This window comes from Physeter macrocephalus, chromosome 18, assembly GCF_002837175.3.
Source record: "Physeter macrocephalus isolate SW-GA chromosome 18, ASM283717v5, whole genome shotgun sequence".
Lineage (NCBI taxonomy): Eukaryota > Metazoa > Chordata > Mammalia > Artiodactyla > Physeteridae > Physeter > Physeter macrocephalus.
In genome coordinates, this window is record NC_041231.1 from 27,649,308 (window position 1) to 27,672,380 (window position 23,073).

General features: G+C 42.6%; 1 non-coding gene across 1 annotated transcript; it reads left to right on the plus strand.

Annotated features, from left to right (window-relative positions):
• The first annotated feature begins 21,516 nt into the window (after nt 1-21,516).
• On the plus strand, nt 21,517-21,623 carry LOC112064980 (U6 spliceosomal RNA). Its single transcript, XR_002891769.1, has one exon. It is a non-coding gene; the product is annotated as a U6 spliceosomal RNA (small nuclear RNA).
• The last annotated feature ends 1,450 nt before the right edge of the window (nt 21,624-23,073 follow it).

Sequence of the window (23,073 nt, forward strand, 5' to 3'; positions counted from 1 at the left end):
GATATACACCCAGGAGTGGGATTGCTGGATCATAGGGTAATTCTATTTTTAGTTTTCTGAGGAACCTCCACACTGTTTTCCAGAGCACCAACTTACATTCCCACCAACAGTGTAGGAGGGGGAGCCAAGGGTTTAGCATGGGAGTGAGTAGCTCAAGGCCACATAGCAGAGGGAGGCGGGAGAGTGGCCAGTGTTGGGTTTGGAGAGGAACTAGTGAAGTTGAAGATCAGCTAAGGTTAAGGGGGCAAGGAGGTTGGAAGAAGAGGGGATGAGTTAGAAGGTTCTTCAGAGGTTTAGTGGTCGAGATCCAGAGAAATCAACATCAGCAGGCAAGTTCCTCAGGCTCTCCCCTTCCCACTGCTTCCCAAGGGGTGCCTGGGTTTGCCTCTAGGGCCTGCGGTTGTGTTAATGTTGATAATAGCAAAAGGAGAATTGAAAGATAGCCAGAAAATCTAGAAATCTTTACATGAGAAAAGACTAAGACCCTCTTGGTGAAAAGCTGAGGGACAGATCTCAGAGAGGAGCCAGGTTCAAGGGATTTTGGAAAGCACGGGGCCTGGGAGATGCAGCGAGAGTTGGCTGCACTCCAGAGACAGTGGGACAAAGAGGGGAAAGAGGACTGTCTGAAGTTTCCATGGGTGGGATTGTAATCCCCTTTGCCTGATATTTCCAGGGACTTCAGTAAAAGTTTAAGTTGCTCACTAATATTTTCTGGATGTCAGACTTGGTTTTGTGTTGAATGAACAGTAGCCCAAGATCCTAAAGTTTACGCTAAAAAATTACCACTGCTGATGGAGCTAGAAGGAAATACATAGCACTCGGAGATTTTAAGTCAATATCAGGAGTGGGATCTGCAGCCCTCTCTCCAAATTCTGCCCCTCAACCATCTTCACTCTTTGCTCTCATCCCTTTGTTTCTCAGACAAAGGTAAAAAGGAGATGGTGGTCAGAGAAAGCCCACCTTTGAAACCACTTCCTTTCCCAGCGGGGTGAAAAAGGGATTTTGTAAGAGCGCCAACTGCCAACCAAGAACACACTTGCCCGGCTTTCACTTCTCATCCGAAGGAGCCTCTAAGACTTTCAGTGGAATTAGAAAGTTAAAATGCGCAGAAACAGCAAATATGTCAAATCATCATGACCTGAAGGATAAAATACACGCGCGCGCACGCGCAAACACACACACACACCCGCCCCAAGGGGAGGAGAAAAAAGACACATGTCCTTGGTTTGTGCTGGCTGAGTACCAGATAAGGGGGGCTTTGGGAATTAGTATATTTGGTACGCTGTTGAAAGAAAGTTTAAGGTTTTTCTGCTTTGTTATAAGCATCACCCATAGAATCTTGCTTTATCTGCCCTTGGTTCCCTAAGCCTGGTGAATGGATTTTATACGCTGCATTTTCCAGGCAGATCAGAATATGCATTGACATTCACTTGCCAAAGATTACCTGGGTGGCACCTTCTTGTAAGAATGGAAGTGATTCTCCTGAATCCCGCACACGTTGTACGGAGAATAAACAACCTTGTTGAAATCATCTACGTGACCTGGAATGCTAAAAAGCCTTTGGTTTGCTTGCTGTAGTGCAAAAATATGAGAAATATTTAATCTTTAAAAATACACAATGGAATCATAATTTTGCTGCAGGTTCAAAGACGGCACACTGTATGATGCAGTGTATTTAAAATGTAATGGCAGTGTATATTTTCAAAATGCAAACAGCAGAGTTTGAGGAATAGCTAAAGAGCACCAGACCATATCTTATCCTTATAAAAATGTCTCCCATGAATGTTAACTGTATCTCTCAGAAAATTCTTAATATGCTCCATGGCTGAGTGTGTAGACAACAAATCTATAGAAACGTATATGCCTACCTGGTGTGTGGTCTTTGTCAACTCAAAGTGAAGGTTGTATAAACTTTGGGTGTCCAGCCTTTTGCTTTTGAACAAGGAAACAAATGTAAAGTTTGCAGTTTTCCAGATCTCTCATATACCTAGTGTTTTAAAAAATCTATTTTTGATACAATATTCTTCTATTTTTAAGTAATCAGACCAGATTAGTAAATCTTTATCTGTTTTAATCCATTTTTGACGTTCGATTGTGTATTTAAAACTCTGTTCGTTTTATATCATAAAACTGATATATATTATTGTAAAAAAAAGAATTTGTACAGGGTATGTTCAATTCAGGTACAGGTAGCAAAGACATAAACGTTTGGGGCTTTATTCTCTCTTGTAGAGTCTGGAAACAAGCAGTAGAACAGCAGTAGCCAACAGAACTTGCTGCTATGATGGAAGTGTTCTGTTATCTGTGTTGTCCAATTAGGTAGCCACTAGCCACCACTGGGTTGTTATCGTGGACTTGAAATGTAGCTGTTGGACTGAGGGACTGAATTTTTAAATTTTATGTAATTTTAATTCATCTAAAGCTAAGACGTCACACGTGGCTCGTGGTTCCCATAGTAGACAGCAGAGCCGTGGCGGTTGGCATGGAGGAGACTCATGCTCTTTCATCCTAAAATACCAGTTTGTGGCTTCTACACTCAAGATGTCCTCATGGCCCAAGGTGGCTGCTGGAGCTGCACCATGAGTCCACAGTCCAGGCAGCAGGAAGGAACATGGGCAAAAGGGTTAGTCCCTTCCCTTTTAACGAGGCTTCCCAGCTGATCTACACAACACTTCTAACCTACAGCTTGCCCAGAACTTAGTCACACGGCTACACCGAGCCACGAGGAGTCTGGGAAAGATTCTGTTTTGCTTTTTGGACCGAAGAAGGGATTTGAGGGCAGGCAGTTGCCAGTCCCCGCCACAAAAATGTATTAAGTCCACCGTTCCCATGCATTCCCCCATCCCCAACCCAAACTCATTCCTAGTCTGCAAATATAACTGCCGTGAATAACGCTGTGTGTAACCCTCTGGCAAATTCATTTGTATACACACATATGGTTTTTTTTACATTTTAATCTTTTTATATACTCTGCAAATCACATATTGCATTTTTATAACATATTTTGGATCACAGACAGAATGTATAGATCTAGATCGTTCTGCTTCGTCCCATATACAGTCAAGTGAGGGAAGGCACTGTGTGTACGGTGCTCATCTTTGTGCTCTACCTGTAGTAGACAATGAAAAAATCCAGCAGCACGGTGTCTCCTTTTATGGGTATACCATAATTCGGTTGCCTCATTCTTTCCTCCTACCCCCAAAATAACAGCCCCGCCCCGCCAAAACGGCTTTGTTTGGAAACTCTGAGAACTTTAGACAGTTAACCAAATAAGTGCTACCCATCCAATTTCTTAGCTGTCCTCCCAACCAACTGCAAAAATCGATTGTCTCTACTCTGTTGTGATTTGATTCAGTTGTTACGACAACTCAAAACTATGTGTCCGTGTTTCTGTTGCTCCGTGGAGGTATGCATGGACTCAGAGTGCCAGTTAAGGGAAAAGTCAAACTAGTTAAAAATTCTCTTAGGGAGGGAGAGAGATGACTTCTTTGTGTTTCCAGACATTCTGTTGGTACAGATGTACTCTACAGCTGGAGACACTTACCTTATAGAGGTAACATGGCTGGCTGACCCTAGACTACAAAAGTGAGGACACAGAGTTACTCGTTTCCTCAAGGACATATCAACAACACAGCGTGATGAGCACAGGATGGAGATAAGTAGGAGGTCAAGACATTCCGCTGGTACAGGTGTGCTCTACAGCTGGTTACGTACACAGCTTAGGGTAGGAATGCAGTGAACGGACGCTGTGAAGGGCTTTCACCATCCCCAGCAGCTATGCCAGTCCCTGGGGGATCATGGTGTGGAAAGTGTAGCTGAAGAAACGGAGAGACAGTTTGACAGACAGGAAGGCAACAACAGCTTTGGAAACAGACAAAACAGGCTTTGACTCCTGGCTCAGCCCCTTCCTAATTCTGTGACTCCAAGAAAGTCACAAGATGTCCCTGAGGCTTGGTGACCTTATCATTAAAAGGTGATAGTGTCCCTTGCCTCCTAGCATTGTGTGAATTAAATGAAATAGTATCTGTTGCCTGGCCCGTAGCAGGACTCACACATTCAGAGCTGTGCATGTGGAAAATATTCATGCGTTTCTAGAATATTGGAGCGGGTCCTAAGAGCCAGTGGGTCGGTGTCAAGAGGGAGATCTTCATGACGGTGGAGCTGCGCGTCAGTGTTGAAGAACTCAGACTGATCTGGCCTGACATTGAGCACATGTTCACTCCTCTCTACAGGCACCCTCACGGAAACATAGTCCAAATGTACTTGGTCTGATGTACATCCAGATGTACATCCTCACTGATGGATTTGGTCCATCATTTTGGTATGTGGAGGATGTAGAGACCAGTGCAATGAGCAGGGCAGTAGCAGCCCAGCAGACCAGGATGCAGCATCCCAGACTCCGATTTAGAAATATTTCTAAACCGGAGTTTTACATTGACCATCTGCATCAGAAATCCTTAGGGCTGCTGGTTAAATATGCAGATGGCTGGGGCCCAATTAAAAATGCAGAATGAGAATTTATGGGAGTGGGGTCCACAGTCCCCCAGGTTAACAAGCTTACCAGGTGATTTTTGTGCATAGGAATATTTTAAAACTTTTGTCCCAGAGTGACTTAAATTGAATAACAATAACTAAAGTGAGTAATTGAATATTTTTTAGCATCTACCTCATAGAAGTAACATAACCTAACATAACGTAACTGACTGACACTAGACTACAAAAGTGAGAACACAGAGTTACCCATTTCCTCAAGGACATACCAACAACACAGTTTGATGAGCGTAGGTTAGAGATAAGTAGGAGGTCCGGAGAAATAGCAGAGAGGAAGGGGTGATTAACCCCGGCAGGCATTGCTAGAGGAGGCTTTAAAAAAGAGGTGATATCTGAGCTGGGCTTTCAAGGATGAATAGGAGTTCACCAAGTTGCCAAGATAGCATAGTTCAATTCTAGGGAAGCCCTTCTCAGGCTTTACTGCAGGTATGAATCACTTGAGGATCCTATTAATAAAATACAAGTTCTGTTTCAGTGAATCTGGGGTGAGGCTCTTGTGTGATGGCCTATGGATGGCCTACTCACACTGTGAGTAGCAAAGCTCTGGAGGTAGAAATGGCATTGGTTATAACGCATCAGACGAGGTTTCTGTTCTACCCATAGTGAGGCGTGTATTACACATTCGGTTGATATTTACTGACTCTTTCATGAGGAACAGCTGACCTCCTTTCTGCCCAGGAATATCATAGCTATAACCTATAATGGAAAAGAATCTGAAAAATAATATATATATATATATATATATATATATACACACACACACACACACAATCATATATATACATATATATGTATAACTGAATCACTTTGCTGTACACCTGAAACTAACACGGCATTGTAAATCAACTCTACTCCAATTTAAAAAATGGTTAGAAAAAAAGGTACCTATCGCATAGTATTTCTGAAAGTAACAAGCAATTCTAAGTAAAGGGAACTGCACCTAGTTTATGATGGTTATTCAAAAAGAGTAGCTACAGAATCATCCTAGTCACCTGCCCTCCTGCAATAACCTCCACCTCACCTCCCTGTACTGACCCGGATGGCTGACTCACATGCCCGAGCGTCTGGGGCCCACCTCCACCTTCACACGGCTCCTCTCCCCCATGCTGTACTACCCTGTGTTTCACCTGAAGCCAACTCCTGCTGTGTATTTCTTCTAAAGGACTCAATCTTGTTTGCACAGGAAACCAAATACACCCACGCAGACCACATGTTTGCTCTCTCTCCATGTTCCATGATAAGCCTTGCGGACAATCACAAGAGGCCAGGAGAAAGGCAGCTTGGGGAGCAAATGTACTTGGACGCACTTGCCAGGCGAAGGTGCAGCCGTGACAACCCACGTACACGCAGGGAGATAACTGAGATTTTTCAGTGAGGGGTTTGACTTTGTAAACTCCTAATCGCATCTACCTGTCTCAGGTATTTGAGGTAACTAAATCCTGTTGTGTCCCGTAGTGCTGTTGCTTCCTGCTATAATGACAGCCATTCCAACCTTTTGAAAGGCTTGCCACTTATTTTAAGATGCACCAAGGATGCTTAAGTTGTATCCGGAAACCCTTTAGTAATTAACCATTTTATTTCAAAATCAATCAAAATCCTCAGTACTTACTTCAGCACATGGGTAGGTAGTGGGTGATGAAGAAGGTGGTGAAGGCTGACCTCCAACTACTTTTCTTGCTCCTGTCCATCTAGGGGACCTGAAATTTATTTCCTAACCTGGTGCTTTTCAAACTATCCCAAATTTATTGCTTCATCAAAAAATATTTCCTGCGTGCTTCCTATGCGTGGGAATAGGATCCACTAGGGAGATGCTGGTCCCGGTGCAGCTCCCAGATTTCTCTGTGGCAAAGGTCCTGGGGTGGCATCTGGCTGGAAGGGGGAGGCCTGGGGCCCTTTCCATGAGGGCACAGGCGCACAGCCAGGGTTTCTCCTTTAATAACTTACTTATGCGGGGTGGTCTCAGGTGAAGGTTCTACTCTGAGGGCTTGAAGAGAGGCTGAAGCCCCCCTTTGGCCCTGCCCCGAAACGTTAAACATGACAAACAGGTTGCCTCCCTCCAAGGGAGTTACAGTCTAATGGCGGAAGAAACAGACACTAGACGAACAAGTAAACCCCAAACTGGTTAAAGATGGCAAGAAGCGCTCTGAAGGAGACGAAGATGGTAGCGAGATAAAGAAGAACGAGGAAGACCAGGGGAGGTGACATTTAAGATGGAATTTGAAAGCGAAGAGTCAGACACACACAGGACAAAGGGACAAGTGTGTCAGCAGATGGAACCACACATAGGCCTAGAGGTGGGAGAAGAAAGACCCTGGGACTGCAGCGTGGGAAACCCGGGTCGGGGAGCACTGCCCGAGGTCAGAGCTGAGATGGAGCCACGTCCCACAAACTCCTTGCCAAGGGGTTTGTGCTTTTATACCCAGTGCAATGGAAAGCCAAAGGTTTAAAGAGCAGGAAACCCCCCCTTTTTCAAAAAATTATTTAAATTTATGCATACATGCGTGCATCCAGGCCGTGCCGGGTCTTAATCGCGGCATGCAGGATCTTCGTTGCAGCATGCAGGATCTTGCTCCCCGACCAGGGATCAAACCCGGGCTCCCTGCATTGAGAGCATGGAGTCTTATCCACTGGACCACCAGGGAAGTTTCCCCCGCCCCTTTTTTAATTAAATAAAATCTTACTCGGAAGACAGGTATTTTAAATGATAAAGCAGATCTTTCCTGGTTAAAATGAGGAAGGGCACCCCGAGCCAGCCTGAGAAGACTTCTCCTCCTAGGCTATTTCTCAGGCACCCTCCTGGAACCTTAGCTCTGCAGGACACAGTTAACTCACCATTCCAGGCAATGGTAGCCAGTGCTGGTATTGAAGTTTGAGAATGATTTCAACTCGGACTGAGTGAAAAGACTGGTGTCAGAGCCTGGAGGCCAGCTTCTCTGGAGGTTGAAAAAGAAGAAGGAAACTCAGGAGAGGATTGGAGGAAGAAAGTAGGTCAAGGAAGTTGAGCCCACCAGGAGGTCCGAGTGAAGATTAGCTGGGCAAGAACATGGAAGAAATAGAAGGAGAGATAATCAGGGGATACTGGATGGAGATGTGCTGGGTGACAAGATCCAAAATGCATCTTGTGAATTCCTAGGGCAAGTGATGGTCAAGGTTGCCGGGGCAGAGGAGGACCAGGAGCGACAGGGCTGCTGCAATCATGCAGGTAATGGTAGGGAAGGTGGAGAGGAAAATTGCAGGCTGAGTATGGGTGAGAGCTCATCAATATAGGATGGCAACGAGAGTGGGAAGAGGGTGACATGACTGAGTTACGTGGTCGAAGAGAAAAGTTATTCTGTTTTCATTTGCTTTGATCAGTATTTGAGGCCCCCAAAAGTGTACAAAGAAAATAAAATAAATACCTTTGTATCTATCACTCAGCTTAAGAAATAAAGCTCTATATCAACACCGTTGTAGCCCCCTGGTTAAATCCTCATAGATTATCCCCACTCCTGCCCCCAAGAAAGTAACTGCTGTTAAATACAATGCTTATCATTGCCAGTCTCTCTTTGTGTTTTTCCTCCATATACATGTATCCTTAAAGCTTTGTCTTCCATGTTTAAAAATTTTATAGAAATGATACTGTCCATTTTTCTACAATTTCCGTTTATTCATTCACCATTAAATTGTGGGATTCATTCAAGTTGAGATATATAAATATATATATATATTTATATCCACATACACATATACCTACATCAGGTTTATTCACATATAACTACTGTATTGTTTTTCACTATATGAATATACAGTGTATTTATCCTTCTCTTTAGTGAACATTAAGTTGTTTCCAATTTTTGTCACTTCAAACTGTTGCTCCAGTGAACATTTTTATACATATCTGTGTGCATCACTGTGAGAGTTGCTCTGGACTCACCTAGCAATGAGACTGTCGGGTCCTAGGGTAAGGGCTTTTTTTTTTTTTTTAACTAACTAGACACTGCCAAATTGCTCTCGGATGTGGTCATAAACATTTATGCTCCATCCAGGAGTCTAAGTTTCCATTACTTCATGTTATCATCCCCACTTGATATTGTCCAACTTCTTAACTGAGTGTGAAGTTTTACTTACTAAGGTTTTGGCATATGTTGATATTTCCCTAATTAGAAGTGGAGTTGAACATCTTCTCATGTTTTGTGTGATGTTCAGGTTTCCTGGTCCGTGGATTGCCTCAATGTATCTTGTTCCCATTTGCTTTATATTGTATGATTTGTTTTTTTATTAATATATAGGATTTCATTATGTATTCTAGACACTAATCCTGAGTGATATATGCAGTTAAAACCTCCGTTTTTTCATTTGCTTTTGCTGTCTTTGGTTGAACCTATGTTCTTAATTTTTTTTTTTTTTTTTTTTTTTTTTGCCGTACGCGGGCCTCTCACTGCTGTGGCCTCTCCCGTTGCGGAGCACAGGCTCCGGACGCTGGCTCACGGGCCCAGCCGCTCTGCGGCACGTGGGATCTTCCCGGACCGGGGCACGAACCCGCGTCCCCTGCATCGGCAGGCGGACTCTCCACCACTGCGCCACCAGGGAAGCCCTATGTTCTTAATTTTTAACTTAGACAAATTTATCAAGCTTCTCTCTGCTGTCTTTAAGAAATTCTCAAAAGAAAAGTTCCAGAACGAATGTGATCTGGAAGCATCCATGATAAGTCAAGGGAAATCTGAGTCTTACTTTTTGTCTTGGGTTATAGAAAGTAAGCATGAGGGAGTGGCCTGTACTCGCACAGCAGACTTCTATTAAGGGATGAGAGGTTTCTAGAAAAAGACTACAATATAAAGTGATATTTTATGTCAAACCAATGGTATTCTAAGGAGTCAAGTTGACGGGGTTTGGCGGGGGACATGCAGGACAAGGAAACTTAAAGAGAAGGGAAAGAATGAACCAGGTGCAGGTGGAGAAAAAAAAAAGAAATGTATGGAAGGGACTCACCTCGTAACTAGTGACTATGAATCCCAGGGAAAAGAGAGGCAAAATCGAGGAGGGACCCGGATGGATCTCTTCACCCCAGGGCTCTTCTCAAACTTTACTGTGCACCTGAATCACCTGGGGACCTTGTTGAAATTCACACTCTAATCCAGTGGGTCTGCAGCCCAAGATACTGCATTCCTAACGGACTCCCAAGTAAAGCTGATGTTGCTGGTGCAGAGAGCATCAGGAGAGTGCACCGTCCTTTGCAGTCAACCTTTTAATAGCATTTCTTAAGATCAACTAAATGGTCTCAGGAAACGTATTCAGAAACCGACAGAGCTGCAAAAATGTTCTTTGACCCCGAACGTTTCTATTGATCCTTCCAGAGATCGATCCTCCCCCCTCCTTTGCAACTTCCAAGATCTTGAGACTCAAGCCTTTGAATATCAAGGTAGAGGACCGCTGCTCTGATGTGAGAGAGTTGGGTTGACTTCCAGCTCAAGCCGGTGCCTGGGCGAGGTGATGAGAGCTCGGCTGATCTGTCTGGGGCTTTGGGGACTGAGGAAGCTGAGCCACTTTAGGCTAATGGTTCACAAGTCTCTTACAAGGAAATGCGATCGATTGGGAGTTTGGGATTGACATGTACACACTACTATATTTAAAATAGATAGCCGACACGGACCTACTGTGTAGCACAGGGAGCTCTGCTCAGTATTCTGTAATGACCTAAATGGGAAAAGAATCTGAAAAAGAATAGATACATGTATATGTATTGCTGTACACCTGAAACTAACACAACATTGTGAATCAACTATACTCCAATATAAAATAGACATTTTTTTTAAAAAGGAAATTTGATGAAAATGCCTAAAAAGTAAGACTAGGCTCCAACAGGGAGGGTAGGGGAGCTAACCTGACTTTCCAAGGAAGCTGGATGGGTCCCAAAGCTTATTATAGGCAGAGTTGTCCTAGAACAGACAGTCGGAAAAATATGACGTTCCAGGTGTTTGGCTGAACATTGACTTCAGTTATTTCAAGCCCTGGGACAAGCTGAATTAATATTCCTATCCTAAGGAGGCGTTATCGTGAATGGCATCAAAAACAAAAAACCTGAGAACAAATAATAATCTTTCAGAGTTTACTTTTCCCAGAACTGTAATTATTATGAGCCACTAGTTTGTTTCTAAACAATCACACATTATAAAATAGTTTGTATCCGTAGGCTATAATAATGTGTACATTCAGCTTTAGAAAGAAGCAGCGCCCAAGGCTTTTAAGAAATGAAGGAAATTGATGTTTTCATTGAGAGTTTTTCATTTACTAGTTCTACAACCTGGGGGCAAAGCTGCTTCACATCTTTGGATCTCAATTTCTTCATTGGTAAAACAAGGGAAATGACGTTAATACTGTCTAAAGGTCCAGTCCACGGTTTTCCTTTCGTTTGGTTACTTTTTAGCTCGTTTCAGTGGAAATTTCTATAGAGGAGCTACGAATATGAGTTTTCATGTGCTCAGCAAACGCTTGGGTCTTTTAGTCTGACAATCTGGGAAACCAGAGAAAAAAGGAACCGTCTCTGGAAGAAGCAGTGGAAATATTCTGGCTTAAACTAGCCTGTTGCTCATGTGTTGGTTTGTGGACACTCCGTCCAAGGCCATTTTAGTTTATCTTGAGAAAAGCTGTAACCAACCCAAGGACTCTTAGAACCCTGTTGGAGTTCAACTGACATAGTTTTACGGTGATTTTGTTTTCCTCCCTGAAATTCGTTGATGACTACTCTGAAAGGACTCAGTCAACTGGCTTGTTTTCTTGCGATGCTGTCTGAAGAGGCACCTTTCCATCTGTAGGATTTTATTGCTTTAGGTATGAGTTCTCTTCTCCTGGATACATCTCCTGTGTTGGTTTTTTCCCCCCACTTTCTTTTTCTTTTTCCATACTCTTTAGTGGTGTTTATCAGGATAGTAGCAAAGACTTGCAAATTTTCTTAAATTCAGTACTGAGTTTTTTTAACACCAACCCCTGGCGTCAGGGGCATCTGCGTTCCTTCCGCTTTGTTGTTGTCTCTTGTGCAAGAAGGGAAACCAAAACAAGCCCTTGGAAGACACTGAACGTCATAGCTTGGAAAAGTTTATCGTCTTGCAGGATCCTTCAAGGGTTTCAGACCTTGCAGATGAGGACAGGAATCTGAGTGGCCTCAAAAATATTCTACTTTCAGGAAGACACTTGGATTCAACTAGGAGGCAAAGACTGAGTTCTAGACAGTGAGGGCAGCCCCTCTCTTGCTACCAAGGAGATTGCAGAACTGGGCCTTGGCAAGGGCAGGTGGGGACATGGAGGGGGCAAATTCCCTCAACAATGACCACAGTGCTAAAATGCTGAGCTGCCATTACAGCTCAGGGAGATGTCCAGCTGGAAATATTTGAAAGGACTTTGATACCCCGTGGAAAACTCCAGAAGGGGTTCCAGGGTTATGGGTCACATATGTAGCCTTAAAGGCTACGTATGACAGAGTTGTTTTTCTATCAGCACTTGACAGGTGTGTCGTGGACAGCACGTCTGGCTCCTCGGGGGAGCTGACAAAATGTCAGGGCTCTACGCCCAGATTAGTTGGGCCGTCAGTCACTTCAGGCCCTTATACAAATAGTTTTGAGTCTCGGGGCCGTTCCTTTCCATTCAGGCTTTTTTCAACTTAAACAAAGTCACTGACCATCACAAAGAAAATATTCATAGCATTGTATGGGGAAAAAAAGGGTGCAAAATGGAACCGTTTACTTTGCTGTGTTTGGATTATAAACAAATATTCACACCTGTGCTGGGCCTCCGGCTGATGAAGAACTCAGCCAACTATTTGAAACAAACACATTTTCATACTTTTCATAACTCCCAGTCACTTTAGAGCAGATTGCCAAGACTGCAAATTAAAAGACGAGAAAGAAAAAGAGCAAACAAAGTATTCTGTGGGTGATTAACCACAGGGGGAAAACTGCTAACTTGGCTGAAATTCATAACCAATCCGTGATATATTCATTTCTCTATTCACCAACCTTGCTGGAGGTGAAGTACTTTTAAAGGAGCCTTTAAAGAATTGCTGGCGCTGATAGATTGGTGCAACACATAAAATGAAAGAGCAATGGTTGCATTTCACCACAGTATTCGTGCCAAGTGTTAAAGTTGGACTAAAAAGCAAAGTCAGGAAAATGAACATGATCGATTTAGTACAAAATGTGGTCAGGTCAGCCTCACCAAGGGTAGTTCCTTGTTTTTAACTGTGGTCTGGTCAGCCCAATAGCACAGTAACTCCACGGCACCCAAATATTGATTGGGTATCCAGCATTCCGAAGTCTGCTGACTACATAGAGATAGCTCCTGTCAACAAACAAATGAGCCCTTTGCTTCTTCACTCTGTGAAGCAGAGTGAAGTTAAGTGCATCTTCTTGAAAGATCTTTAAAGGTAATTACCTGGCTATTTTTAGAGCCATGAAGGGCACTGTTTCCTTGCTCAATTTCCTCACAGATCTGTGTAGAGTTATTTGCTGGATTTTGATTTCCTGGAATTCAGGGTTGGCTTAGGGATTGAGTTAGTTTGCTCAACGGTGCCAACTGGTAGCCAGACAGCACAGCAGACACAGCCAGCGAGGTTCCTCATGTGATGGTGGAGCGCCTTGGGTGGCCCTCATGTTCGCACGGCTGACTCACCTGCAGACACCGCAGGCAGGTCCAGAGCAACTGTAATATTTGGTGAATGTTAAAAAAAAAAAAAAATACATGGAGAACGATTTCCTTAGATGAGATCTAGAGGATTTGTATTAGACTTTTAGACTGAAAATTAGGCCCCTTGGTCTTCCTTCTCCCTGTAAACACTAGTTATGATTGCCACTTGCAAAGCTATTTTGTGGTCAGTCCCAAGGGTATTTTAAATGAATTTTATTTGAAACAGCATAAACATTCATGGAGTGAGGTTGAGGCCAGACTCAAGAATGAATGAAGCAAGGATCCTGGCCCAGGGAAAGTTTTCTTCTATCAGGGAGAGGAACCACACACACAAAGATGATTTTTAACACGAGAAAGAGCTATGGAAGTTATAAAGGGGTCTAAAGAGTTTTCTTTGAGCCTAGCAGAGAAGGAGACTGATTCAGAAGAGACGTTAATCTAAGGCAGTGTTTCTCAACCTCAGCGCTGTTGACGTTTTGGGCCAGAAAGTTCTTGATTGTGGAGGCTGTCCTCTGCGTTATGAGATGTTGAACAGCATCCCTGGCCTCTACTCACTAGATCTCTGTAACACACACACACACACACACACACACACACACACACACACCAGTTGTGACAACCAAAATTTTCTCGTGCCATTGCCAAATGTCCCGTGAAGGCAAAAAAAAAAACCATCACCCTTAGCTGAAAAGCACTCTTCTAAGGCATTGTTTCTCAAAGTTGAACCAAGGGCAAATTGCACCAGAATCACCTAGGTGCATGTTAAAAATACAGTTTCCCAGGCCTCACCGTGACCCTGCTGAATCCATGACTACCTAGAAGTAGGGCCCAGGAGTCTGCCTTTTAGCATGTCCCCCAAGTAATTCTTATACTCACATAGCTGTTAAAAAAAAAAACTGCAGGCATAAATGCTACCTATTTGGTAAAGTTACCTTTCTGATCAAAGGACAGAGTATGACTAACGTTTAAGGGCAGCTCTTGGGAACTTGGAATTATGTATTTCTATAGACACAGTTCACGGCTGATTTTCCTGTACTGAATCTTACTCTGTGTCATATTATATTGCAGAGAGGCTCCAGACCAGTGCGTCTCCATCTTGACTGTACATTAGAATCAATCACCTGAGGAGCTTTAAAATTCACAGATGCATGAGCTTCACCACCTTGCAGAGTCTAATTTGGTTGGACTGGGATATGGCCTGGGCATGAAGATTTTTTTTAATCTCATTGGGTGGCTCTAATATGTTTCCAAAGTTGAGAACCGCTATCCTGAACCAGAGATTCTCAAACTTGAATGTGTTGATACAAACCCACAGATGATGCAAAGAGTAATAAAACAGGTCCCTGCTCTAAAAAGTTGTCTAAGTTGATCACAAGTCCCTGGTCACAAGCTTGCAGAAAATAGAAAGGCATCCCCAAAAGAAGATAGAAATGGCCAATGAGTCCAGAATATGTGAGAATTTGAACCTAATGAGATTTTTTTTTTCATGTTTTATTCTTTGGGGCAATAAGCTAATGAGTTAAAGAAGGCAGGTCATGAAACTACCAGAAGGCAGCCAGTCTTCTTAGGGATTGTTCCTCTTAAAGAGACTGATATTAAATGTGAGGATCAGAAGCTCAAAGGCGTGACCTCCAGTGACACACATGGATAGTACCAAACCCACAGAGAGCCCAGTTCAAACACTGGCCACTGGGTGTTGGCCTGGCCCTGCCTGCGTGGACTCAGGCCATCCCCTGTTCTCTGACTGGACAAGCTCTTAGGAGGCCCACCAGAAAGTCAGTTCACTCTTCCTTTTCAAGTGTATTTCACTCAAGCTGGTCACGCCTACAACAATAAACTCTGAGATTCCATGTCCCAAACACCTGTCTTTCCTATTTCCCTCCTACTTTGTGGCAGCCACACTCACTGTGATCTCTTGAGAGAGACATTTATGAACAGATCACACCATCATTATTCCTGACATACTGGGGCTTCTCAGACACAGGAACAGTGGTTGAATCCCAACCCTGCTGTGGGGAAGTTGCCTAGCCTTTCTGAGCTTCTTTTTCCTCCTCTTTGCAATTGGGTTGCTAGGGTCATCCTGAGGATTCATTTCCACCCCCTCACCTTCACTGGGGTGGATCTTCCTTTTATTAAAGTTTCAGCTTAAATCTACGCCCCCATCACTGGGGTCTTTCTTAACTACCCAGTGGTTCTCTGTCACATTACTGTGTTTTAATTCCCTGCATAGCACTGACTCTGTTGTGTGTTTGTTTGTTTATGAGCTTGTTGATTGTCTCCTCTTGCTAGAATAGAAGCTTCAAGAAAAGCAGGCGTGTCTTGTTCACTGCTGTATCTTTAGCACCTAGAATGATGCCTGGTACACAGGAGGCTCTCAAGAACTATTGATTGACTCATATGTATCAAGGACCTCATGCAGTGCCAGGCACTCAATAGGTGCTCGTGAAATGATAGTCATGATTATTATTTCTAATTAAATTTCTTTGAGGTGACAGAAGATTCTGATCCAGAAAATCTCCCTATGTTCACAAAGGAGGTGATAGAGGTGCCATGACTGTGAGACTGGTTATTAATTAGGTGTCAAGGAACAAAACTTTGCTGATATTATTTCAAATATTTCTAGTACAACATTTAATGCTGTCTATTCTGTTTTCTATAGTGCTAATAAAACATGATTATAAGTTTAAAATGAATTCTATCATAGACAATAACAAGAGATAGAGTGCCTTCTTGATTTCTCTCTTTTCATCTGACATTTTTTTCCTGCTTCGCTGATCTCAGGTCACTGATAATTGGCTCATGTTGCTTGCTTCTAGCAGCCCCAAGACTAATAACCTCATTGATTTTGCTTCCATCTCACCTTAGGGCAAAGAACAGAGCCATAAATCTGAGCCTCAACCTATAGCAAGAATTTTTTCCTGAAGTTGATGTTCAAAATCATAGCCCAGCCAGGGCCACACACAGTCTCATGAAAAGCATGGTAGATTTGGGCAGAAGCAGTTTGGTGTTAGTTGTTTTTTGTTTGGGGGATTTTTTGTTTTTTTGTGTATTTTTTACATCTGTGTTATAATTGAAGAGGATTAAGCAGACAGTTCTAGGCTTTTGTTGAAGGCTCTGGAACTAATCTGGGGCTGACCTTGAGCTCTAAGACAGAGTGATAGCCCTCGGAATCTGACAGGAAATAATATTTATAAAAATCCAACATGCCTTTGAATAAGAAAGTCAGAACAGAGATAATGATGTATAAAAACCAGAAAAATTGTACTCCCTTCTTTTATTACAAATGAGAGAATACGTCTGACTGTTATTACGGCCACCACTGAGTATGGGGTCTACATTGTGACTGTTTTACAGCCGTTTCACTGAGTGTCTGGAGAGGTTGGTTGTATGAACTGCATCCTTGGCTTGACCATTTGTTTTTAAAACTCACACTTGATTACAGCCAGAGCCAGAAACTTTTAAGGAATAGAAATGTGGTTCACTTTTCATTTTCTGTGGTTCAGGCTGCCGTGTGCCACGGTCAGATCTTTTTCAGCAAAGAGACATGAACCAAAACAAAAGAAACAACAACAATGATCCTATTAGCAGCTATTGCTTACTGAGCATATACTATGTGAGATGCTCTGAGCTACAGGCATTGTGTATGTGATGTCATAGTCAAACCTTCTTCCCCTTTTTTTCTCATAGAAATGTTAGAATTATTCAAGGGTCTCTGCCGCAAAGTTTACTTTGTATAAAGAACTACCCACACAGCGTGTATGAAGTCTATGTAACGCATAACCTCTCCCAAGATACGGTATGGACTGGGAAGATACACAGATTCAAAAAAATCAAAATAGGCAAAGGATGTACATTCAGGAATGTTCACTGCATCATTATTTATATGAGCAAAAAAAAAATCTGAAATGATTGTCAAATAAGAGACTGGTTGGATAGGGACTTCCCTGGCCGTCCAGTGGTTAAGACTATGCCTTCCAATGCAGGCGGTGCAGGTTCGATCCCTGGTCAGGGAGCTAAGATCCCACATGCCTCGTGACCAAAGAACCAAAATATAAAGCAGAAGCAATATTGTAACAAATTCAGTAAAGACTTTAAAAAAGAAGAGAGAGAGACTGGTTGGGTAAATTATGACACATTTCATATCAACAATACCATGCAGCTATTAAAAATTATGTAAATATTAATCGAGACAAAAACATGTCTGGTGAGACACAAATATTTGCACATTCACACCCACACACATACTTACACACACATATACATCCATCCCTATTTATGGAAATTTGTACACATACAGGTATGGCCAGAGAAGTGCCTTCAGGGATGGTCACTAAATCATTGACCCTACTCATCTCACATTAGGGACAGAAGGATACTGGGTGATTTTCACCTGCTTCTTTGTACTTTTCTACAGTTTGACAAGTTTTTAATGAGCTTATGAATGTGTATGATTTTTAAAAACAGACTTTATTTTGTATACTTTTAGGTTCACAGCAAAATTGAGCTAAGAGTTCCCACATTTCTCCTGCCAACACACATGCAGCTGTACACCTGAAACTAACACATCTATGCTCCAATATACATGGAGTATCCCTCACCACAGGGGACATGTTTACAATCGATGAACCTACAATGACACATCCTCATCACCCAAAATTCATAGTTTACATTAGGGTTCACTCTTGGTGTTACGCATTCTATGGGTGTGATTTTTTTTAAAAAAACAAACAAAAAGAACACTAAAAGTATTTTAAAGGTTTTATGGATTAATGAAAAATTCTGAGTTATCACTAGAAACCGGATGTTTATGCTGTCATCCTGTCTCCACCTACCCCCATCTCTTTGGGATTCCTAAATGAGGATGAGTCATTCAAAAGGAGAGGGTGGGTTTAACTACAGCAATATTTTATTTATTCATGTTCTCCCTGCCTTTGGGTTGTTTGAGAAGCTTAAATAAGCCAGCTACCCCCTGCCTTTCCCTTAGCCTGTGTCCCCGTGGATCAAAAGAAGCTGAACTTGGAGTTGTGGTTTTAGGGGCTGGGAAGATAAGAAAGAGCAATGATAAGGCAGAAAGAGAGGTCTAGTTGGCAAGTCCTAGGACAGAACTTCAAATTGTAGGGGCAAACTTTGGGGCATACGCATAATGTTTTAGACCCTAGAAATACCTTGGGTTGTATTTCAGTGGTATCCTCTGCATTCTCCATACCCACAGGTGGAAAAATGGGGAGAATAGTTTCAACATGAAAGCCCTAAACTTAAGCTTCTGGAGAGCAAGATAAATGTCATGTTCTCCTTATATCCTCAAGATCCCACTTAAAGCCTGGCCTTTAGTCAGCGCTCAGTAAATGTGTGAATGGATGGGAGAAGCAAGGAGACGAAAAGGGGAAAGGCAAGGGGGTCAAAGGGCAGGAGGCTTTATATTATAGAGCAGTTAGCACTCACTTTTGGGTGAGATCCATTACTTTGTAACAAACTCTCCATGACTTAAAGAATGTTTGTGTTCTTAAAGCTAACTTTGACCACACCTCACCTCGTCATCCACATTTGGCTTCTTCTTGTACGTGGTTCTCCAATGAAAATGAAGTTTAATTTACTCTTTCCTCCCTTTTCTCCCACCACCTTCCAAATGCCCACCAACTCCCTTTCCATTGGAAATGACAAACAAAATAATTGTTCATTGCACACTGGTTAGGATTATGTAAACCAACTTTGACTTACAATAGGATTCTCTGAACTTCTGACGACAGGATATCAACTATTTCTCTAGCTCTTGATCACTGAGAACTCTGTGGTCCGCATTCCCATGCTTTTGTTGGGAAGAACAGCAGAGTGGAAAGAGCATGGGTTTGAATCCTGCCTGTGCATCTCAATAGCTGTGTATCCTTGGGTAAGTTATTGGAACTCTCTGAGTGTCCATTTTCTCATTTGTAGAAGGGTGAAAAGAACTCTATTAGATTGTGAGGATTATATTAAATGAGCATTTGGAAACTGCTATTTAAATTATTATCTTTCCAGCAAGGCCATGTTGCCAAAATAGCAAAGGAGGATCCCATTTTTCAGTTTCTGCATTTCAGCAAGAGGAGAGAGGATGGCCAAAAGCTTCAGCCCTTCTTTGAAAATATTTATTTAAAATTTTTAGAAGTCAGGGCTGGGTTTTAAGGAAGGCCTAGGAGGTCTGGACGCTTGGGTCTGATGAACTCAGTGAGAGACACCCGACTCCAAATTTTTACACAGGGAGGTAACTTTAAAAACAAAAAAGGCACACCACCTGCTGATTTCTTTATTGGGAAACCAAGAATTATATAACTCCAGATCATAAACAATCCGCATGTGAAATGCGAAGGCATAGAAGGGACAAGTTTTGTCAAGTTTATGGGCGTTCTGAGACCTGTAACCGCAGAACAAGCACAGGTGAAGAAATCTTCAGTTATAAGGCTGCTGGATGCCAAGTCAAAACCTCAGGATAAACTTGAGGCAGTGAGATTGTGTTATACAGCTCTGGCCTGAGAGAGTGGAAGGGGAGTGCACTCGGAAGCCTGGAGGGAGAATACTTTGATCGGTCAACGATTTAGTTTATGGAAAATTATCTCAGATCATTAACTTAGTGGCCATACAGCAGAAAGAGTTACAGTGAGCAGTAACGTCTTGGGGGTCAATGACGTCATGATATGAACTGTTGGCTACTTTTCATTGATAGGGAAAGCGGGTGTATAAACACCCATGAACCTAGCTCCACGTGAAGAGTGTTTTCTTTTAAAGGCTCTCATTTGACGTCAGAACATCTTTCCCTTAGACCAGAGATCAGCAAACATTTTCTGTAAAGAGCCAGAGAGTAAACGTTCTCAGCTTTGCAGGCCATACGGTCACTATCAAAACTATTCAACTCTGCTGTCATGAATGCAACCAGAGATAATTTGTAAACAAACAAGCATGACGGCCTTCCAGTGAAATATATTTGTAAAAACAGGTTATGAGCCAGACTTAGTCAATGGGTCATAGTTTGCTGACTCCTGGTTTGGACCAATAGTCTCTATTTTGGTCACCCCAGACCCTGAACTACTTATTTTACTGGCTGATCTCATATTCTTATTGTTCAAGAAGAATTTAGTTTGTCTTTTGACTACAATGGATTTGTGTTGGGTGTTTCGAATCTGTGACTTAGTCCAGGAAATACTCCTACCATAAAAATATCACGGTAAGATTATCTCTTCCCTTCTGACATTTTTTCCCCTTGGGAGATCTTCGGGACATGGCTATAAACCACCTAATTCAACTTGTGTCTCTAGTTTTAATCCCATTTTTCAACAAATTCTCCGAGCACCAATAAACCTCCATCTTTCACACAGTAGAGAGGTTTTTTTTTCAAATGCACTGGTTGAACAAAGACAAGCGAGTTTATCAATGTACACTACAGAGTAACTTGCTACTCTTGTGTTCAGTGAACATTAGATGAATGAAAAAGTGAGCAAGTGAAGGAAGAAAGGGAGGAAGGAGCAAGGAAGGAGGGAGGAAAGAGGAAAGTTATGGTGCATCACTGAGTCAGTGATTTAGTGTGTTTACCAGATCGATACTTCTGGTTCTTTTACAGGTAGATTTGTAGTCAGGGGCTTTCTGGTTACATGTTTAGTTTACAAGATTCATCAGAAATAGACTCACAGACATAGAAAACAAAGTTACAGTCACCAAAGGGGAAAGAGGGAGAGGGATAAATTAGGAACTTGGGATTTACATATACACACTACTACGTATAAAATAAACAACAAGAACCTACTGTACAGCACAGTGAACTATATTCAGTACCTGTAATAACCTATAATGGAAAAGAATCTGAAATATATACACACGCACATAATTGAATCACTTTGCCGTATTCCTGAAACATTGTAAATCAACTGTACTTCAGTTTTTTAATTTTTATTTTATATTGGAGTATAGATGTGTTAGTTTCAGGTGTACAGCAGAGTAATTGTTATACATATACATATACATACGTGCACCCTCTTTCAGATTCTTTACCTGTGTAGATTATTACAGAGTATTTAGGTAGAGTTCCCTGAGCTATAGTCCTTGTTGATTATCTGTTTTCTATATAGTAGTGTGTATATGTTAATCCCAACCTCCGAATTTATCCCTCCCCTCCACCTTTCCCCTTTGGTCACCATAAGTTTGTTTTCTATGTGTGGGAGTCTATTTCTCATTTGTAACTAAGTTCATTTGTATCATTTTTTTAGATTCCACGTATAAGTGATATCATGTGATATTTGTCTGACTTACATACTTCAATTAAAAAAAAAAGATTCATTAATAAGTGTGCTCGCTTCAGCAGCACATATGCTAAAATTGGAGCAATACAGAGAAGATTAGCATGGCCCCTGTGCAAGCATGACACGCAAATTCATGAAGCAGTCCTGATCTTTATGATCTTATTTGCAAAGCAGAAATAGAGTCACAAACATAAGAGAACAAACGTATGGATACCAAGGTGGGGTGAGGGGGGCGTGCGATAAATTGGGAGATTGGGATTGAGAACCTACTTTAAATGAGAACCTACTGTGTAGCACAGGGAACTCTACTCTGTGCTCTGCGGCGACCTAAATGGGAAGGAAATCCAAAAGAGAGGGGATATACGTATTCATTTGGCTGATTCACTTTGCTGTACAGCAGAAACTGATACAGGAGTCCCACTCCCCTGCAAATAAAAAAACCCCTTTTACATAAAAAATTAAATTACATTAAAAATTCATCAGTAAGGAGAGAGTCATTCATTTACCCAACACGTTCATTCAGGAGTGTCACTGTGCTATGATTTGGGGATATAGTGATGAACAAACTAGACAGAATCCCTGCCCTCATGGCGTTTAACATTCTGTTGGCAAAGGTGGCCAATAAAGAAGTCAGTATATAATAAGGTGCCAAGTGATGGGCTTCCAGACTCACTCCAGAACTGTCAACACTTGCCGTTGCTTCTCCCTCATCAATTATTTGCCAAAGAAGCCACCCCAGCCCTTTTCTCCCACTTCCCTCCTGCAGAAGAGACCTGCACAATCATCACAGGGTAAAGTTGGGACCATAAAACAGTGAGAATTGGGAGAGATTCCCAGACACTGCAAATAGCTTTCTTGCTTCAGCGCTGCTGGGAGGAAGGAGGCGCTTCTTTCCAGCGATTTGAGCTCTCCCAAGCTGGCAACCTGCAGGGAAGTGTAAAGTGTTGGTGACAGCTTCAGTAACTAGAGCCAGGGGGCTGTCCTTGGCAGCTTGAAGCTTGTGCCATCTCGGGACCATATCGATAACACCAACACAAACGTGGCCGGTGCCGGTGGCAGTGACAGTCCCGGGAACATCCGCTTGTTCTCTCCCCAAGCCCCATGGCCTAGAGCCCATGCCTGGAGCCTGGGCTCCTGAGGGGATAAACAGAAAAGGGGATTAGTAGCCAACACGGAGAGGAACGATCAAGGCTGTTTGCTGCGGCGCTAGCCAGACCAGCCGCTGCTTGTCCAGACAGAGCCAGACAGGGGTCAGAACCCTACTCACTCTCTCCTCCACCACACTGACACTCAGACCTCTTACTGGAGAGAGAGGAAAATAAGATGACTCCAAGTGTCCCAACGTTGGGTCTTTCTAGATGCACTCTTGCACCAGGCTTGTGATATACTACGTTGTTCTCTGGGAAAGTTTGGAAGAGAGACAGAAGTAAAATGAAGGAGAGAGTTTGTGTTGGGGAAAGCACACCAAGGTGGACACGTAGAGACATACCAGAGATGTTGGAAAGAGCATTCCTACATACCGCACAAGCCCAGGAAGATAGAAACCCGCCTGTTCTTTTGTGGGTCCTGTCTCTGACTAGAGCAAATGCTCGTGAAAAGTAAA